The sequence below is a fragment of the Canis lupus genome, chromosome 32 (assembly GCF_048164855.1).
Source record: "Canis lupus baileyi chromosome 32, mCanLup2.hap1, whole genome shotgun sequence".
NCBI classification, from domain to species: domain Eukaryota; kingdom Metazoa; phylum Chordata; class Mammalia; order Carnivora; family Canidae; genus Canis; species Canis lupus.
In genome coordinates, this window is record NC_132869.1 from 23,505,331 (window position 1) to 23,511,330 (window position 6,000).

A 6,000-nucleotide genomic window follows, 5' to 3' on the forward strand; every position below is an offset into this window, starting at 1 on the left:
TCCTATGTCATGAAAGAATGTTTTCAGGAAATCAAGATTTAAACTCAATCCAATCCCAATTTAAATTAAAGGCAAAAGAAAATCTCTAAGAACAAAGAGGAACAATGATATAAGTACCATGAACATTCACCTAACAGTACAGATATATATCAAAATATATTTAAGCAACAACCTACAAACCAAGAAAAAAACCAGAAAATACAGTTTGAAAATTTAATGGTACCATCCCAGAAATTCATAAACCCTCCAAAATAGTCTTAGATATCAATGATATCAACAATGTAATTAGTGAGTCCATGCTATTAAATACATATAGAGAATTCTATATCATACAAGTGGGAAATATAAATTGCTCTTCAGCAGAAGCAGAACATTTGGGAAAATAGCTAATAGGCTACAAAGGCAAACTCAATACATTCTAAAGGATCAATAATACATGGACTGTGTTCATTAACCATAAAATAAAGCTATAAATTAATAACAAAAAGAGAGCTACAAATTATATATTTGAAAACTAGTGTATTATCAAATAACCTGATTATGGAAGAAAGAAGAACAAGGAATATTTGAAGCTGAATTATCATAAAAACATATGTCAGAGTGTGTGTGAAAGCAATATGTAAGAGTAATTCTATAGCCCTAAATGCATTTATTTTAAAAACAAGAAATGATATTACTTGTTGGATTTAAGTATCCAACCCAAGAAGTTGAAATATAAGTAGGAGAGTAGTCCAAAGATGCAACAAAGAACAAAGTACTAAAATTAAGGTTTAAAAAATTAGAGACCTCAGAGGTTTCCTGCAAAAGAAAATCCCTATAGTTTAACAAAATCAAAACCTAGGATGCCTGAGTGGCTCACTGGTTGAGCATCTGCCTTTAGCTCAGGGCATGATCCAGGAGTCCTGGGATTGAGTCCCTCATCTGGATCCTTGTGGGAGCCTGCTTCTCCCTCTGCCTATGTCTCTGTCTCTCTCTGTGTGTCTCTCATGAATAAATAAATAAAATCTTAAAAAAATCAAAACCTAGTTCCCGGAGACGATTTATATGATAGATAAATCTTTGACCAGACTAACCAAGAAAAACAAGAGAGGAGATATTGCTGGGTGAAATATAGAATGAAAAGAGGAACTATGGACACAATAGAAATATGGTAATAATAAAGGGAATAATAAAAATAATCTAATGGATAAATGAAATGGATAAATTCCTAGAAAAAATATAAAATGCTAAAACTGGCTGAAACATATATAAAACCTCAAACTCTTAAGCATTTAAAAATTTTGAAAAATTTATCAAATTTACCTCCTAAAAATTCCAGTGAGTGGTAAACTGGTATAGGCACTTGAAAAAGTAAGTGGTCCACTCCATGGGCTTTATATCCCAAAGAAGCTCTCACACAGGTCTAAATATATAAGACTAATTATATGAACATGCCACACAGGGATAGAGTGTAAAACACATTATGTTTTTTTTTTTAAGTATGAAACAAAATCTAGAACTTGTTATTTATATTAATAAAGAAACCTCATGCGGTTAATTAAAAATACATATTTTAAAATGGCACATGTGAAAAAAACAAAAAAAATATCTTGAGATGGTTGCAATTCAGAGGATTAGGGTCCATTATGGCAATGGAGACTAGAGATTAAGTAAACTTTAAAAATCTTTTAGAAAGTATTTGGGAAAAACTTTAAAGATTCTTCTTTCTAACCATATATTTCTATTTGAATCACCATACATACTCTAGATATCAGATTTCCACTAAAAGGAAAATCGCATTATACTAGTGTTTCAATTTTAGGATTACTGTTCCTGAAAAAAAATTTTAATTTTGGTATAATGCTATTACTCTTATATCTGAAAATAGTTTTGTTCTCAAATATTAATCAATTCTAAGCAACATAAATGCTAATGACTTCCTTTACTACATTGTCATTATTTTGGAAAATTTTCAAATGTCACAAAAGTCTATTACCGGAGTTCATAACTTATTCACCTATTCCCACTGTTTCTCTCTCATGGACCCCTCCTTACAATGTGGAAAAGTCTAGGCACACAATTAAATCATTGCTATTGTTGCAGTTCTTATTGTCACCACAGCTAGCATGTCAGAGATCAGTATTATTACTTATATATTACTTTTAAATTTATTTTTAATTAAATGTCACTAAAGAAATTGGGTATTTTTTATTGTTGTTTGTTTATGAAATGGTAATACATTTAGTTTGGGAGGCTAAACTATTGTTGTTCTGATCTCTATTTCATTTATTTCCACTCTACTCTTTAGTACTTTCCTTGTGCTAATTTTGGGTTTAGCCAAAGCAGCTATGAAAAGGAACAAAACTAAAATCACCACATTTCATAATTTCAAACCCCACTACCAGAGGATAGCAATTAAAACAGTATGATAGTGTATAAAAATCATCATATAAATCAATGGAACAGAATAGAGAGTTAAAGCCCTGCATATGTGGTCAATTAATAATTGATGACAAAAAAGTCAAGAACAGTCAATATAGAAAAAAGAGTCTCTTCAACAAATGGTTGCTGAAAAAAACCTGAAGAAACACATACAGAAAAATGACATTGGACCTTTATCTTACACTGATTGCAAAAATTAACTTAAAATGGATCAAAGACCAGACATAAACCTGGGATCATAAAATTCCCAGAAGAAAATGTAGGAAGAAGCTCCTTGAAATTGATCTTAACATTGATTTTTTTGGATAGGACACCATAACACAAATCAACAAAATTAAAAATCAACAAAAAGGACTGTATCTAATGTAAAACCTTCTGCACTGCAAAAGAAATACTCAAAAAAAAAAAAAAAAAAGAAAAGCCAACATACTGAATGGGAGAAAGTATTTGCAAAAAATACATAAGATAAGGGGTTAACAACCAAAATATATAAAGTACTCATACAACTCAATAAAAAAATTCCAATTTAAAAATATGCAGAGAAATTAAATAGATATTTTTCTAAATGAGATATCCAAATGGCCAACAGATACATAAAAGTGTTCAGTATTACCATCATCAGTGAAATGTAAATCAAAACCACAATGACATAACCACCTCACACTACTTAGAATAGCTATCCTCAAAAAGACAAGAGATAACAAGTGTTGGCAAGGATGTGGAGAAAAGGGAATCTTTGTGAATTATTGTTGTGAATGTAATTAGTACATCCACTATGGAAAACAATGTGCAAGTACTTCAAAAGTTAAAAAGAGAACTACCATATGACCCAGCAATTCCACTTTTGGGTATATACTCAAGGGATGTGAAAATAAGATGTTGAAGAAAGATACGCACTCCCATGTTTACTATAGCATTATTCACAATAACCCAGATAAGTAAACAGCTTAAATTCCCAATGACAGTTGAACAGATACAGCAGATATGTGTGCACGTGTGCGTATGCGTGTGTGTGTGTATAAAACACACACATACATACACACATACACACACACACACACACACACAATGGAGTATTATTCAGCCATGAGCAAGAAGGAATCCCTGCCATTTGCAATAACATGGATGGACCTTGTGGAAATTATGCTAGGTGAGATAAGTCAGAGAAAAACAAATACTATATGATATCACTTATATTTGATGTAGAATCTAAAAAATGCTAAAGTCATAAAAATAGAGAAAAATGGTGGTTAATAGGAGCTGGTGAATGGGGAAATAAGAGAAATATTGTTTAAGGGTACAAACTTACTAGTAGGTAAGTATATTCTGGAGATTTAATGCACAGTATATTGATTATAGACAACAATATTGTATTATAAACACCAAACTTATTGAGAGACTAGATCTAATTCTCACCACAAAAAAGAAATGATAATTATGTGATAGAAGTACTAACTGATGCTATAATGACAATCATAATGCAATATATGGATGTCTCAAATCAACATGTTATACACCTTAAACTTACGCAATGTTATCTGTCAAATATATCTCAATTAAAAATATTATATGAGTAAATCCAAGACACAAGAATAAAGACTGAAACCAAACACGGTTGAAATTTAAAAAGATATTGACACACCAAATAGAATGGAAAATAATAACCAGCTTAATAATGTCCTTAACTAGAAATAATTGATAAGTCACTCTTAAAAATCTGTAAATATTATAAATAGTGCACATATTTTCTCAAGCCTATAGAGAACATTTAAAAATATTAATCAAATAATCTGCCACGAGGAGAATATTATTAACTAGGTAGGAAGGGAGGAGAAAGGAAGGAAGGAAGGAAGGAAGGAAGGAAGGAAGGAAGGAAGGAAGGAAGGAAGGAAGGAAGGAAGGAAGAAAGAAAGAAAGAAAGAAAGAAAGAAAGAAAGAAAGAAAGAAAGAAAGAAAGAAAGAAAGAAAGAAAGAAAGAAAGAAAGAAAGAAAGAAAGAAAGAAAGAAAGAAAGAAAGAAAGAAAGAAAGAAAGAAAGAAAGAAAGAAAGAAAGAAAGAAAGAAAGAAAGAAAGAAAGAAAGAAAGAAAGAAAGAAAGACAGGCTCACACTAAAAGGTAGTAAAATATTTAATAAAGTTAACTCATCTTCAGCAAAGTTAAAGATGAAAATCTAGGCAAAATTGAGAATTAAAAAGGTACTTTTTTTAAAAAAGGAAAACATTACAAAGACAAAATTTTAAGAAATGTATAACCCCATGCTAATAAAATTAGTGTGAATAAAATGTCCACTTCTGTGGCAAACTTTCATTTACTAAATATATTAGTCGGTAAATAATGCTTCAGTAGCAAATAATTTGTTTCAGTAGCAAATCATCTCAGTGGTTCAAAAGGATAAAGATTGGGCAGCCCCAGGGGGCTCAGTGGTTTAGTGCCACCATTAGCCCAGGGCATGATCCTGTAGATCCTGGATCGAGTCCCACGTCAGCCTCCCTGCGTGGAGCCTGCTTCTCTCTCTCTCTCTCTCTCTCTCGAATAAATTTTTAAAAATCTTAAAAAAAAAAAAAAAAGATAAAGATTTCTTACGGCAAACCCAATGTGGGTAGGTTGGTTGACTCCAGTGTAGGTTTTCTTCGACTGTGACTTTGACATTCTTCCTCTACTTCAGTCATCTAGACAAAAGAGAAGATAACCATGAAAATCAGTTGATAGCCATGAAATCAGAAGATAACCATGAAAATCATATGGACCATTTTAAAGCAGTCATGGACGTTACATACATCGTTTCCACATACACATTCCACTGGCCTCACTGCAAGGGAGGATGAACAAGGGAGGCTCAGGCATGCTGTGTTGCCTAAAAGAAACCCAGCATTACTGAGCATGTAGCCAATTTCTGCCAAATCAATATTGACTTAAAATGAATCGAGAAAGATGGTTGAGCTGCAACTATGAATGACATTGATATTATTATAAAAGAATCTTGTCCCCAAAAGTTCTGAAGGAATTTGGTTTTATTGATGAGTTCACTGAAATGTTCAAGAAGCAGTTCATCTCTGTACCCTACAAAATATTACAAAGTTTTTATAAAGGAAACTACTGAGAAAAAAATTTTTGGAAACTATTCAATTTAGTTTATGAAGCTCACTGATTTCCACTGTGATCAACATATTGTCTCATCTATCTCATCTGCAAAGTAGGGATAATAATATTCCCAATGGTAAAGTTATTGAGAAGACTAAATGAATTATGTAAAATGGCACAGAGTAAAAAAAAATATGTTCCTATTATTATGATATAAGTAAATAATACATCAATCTCCATCTTAGGTAAAATTTCAAGTGTAAGTAAAATTATTGCAAGCTGAAGTATATAGCATTTTAAGAAAATTATCAGAATAAATTTATTCTAGGACTGCAAATATCTAACATTAGGAAATCCATAAATTAGATGTTTCACTGATACACAAAATTAAAATCATCTCATTAGATGCTACAAACTGAAATTTGACAAATATGCTAGATAAAACTTTAAAGACAATAAGGAGTAAATCAAGAGCTCCCATCACAAGAAACTATACCC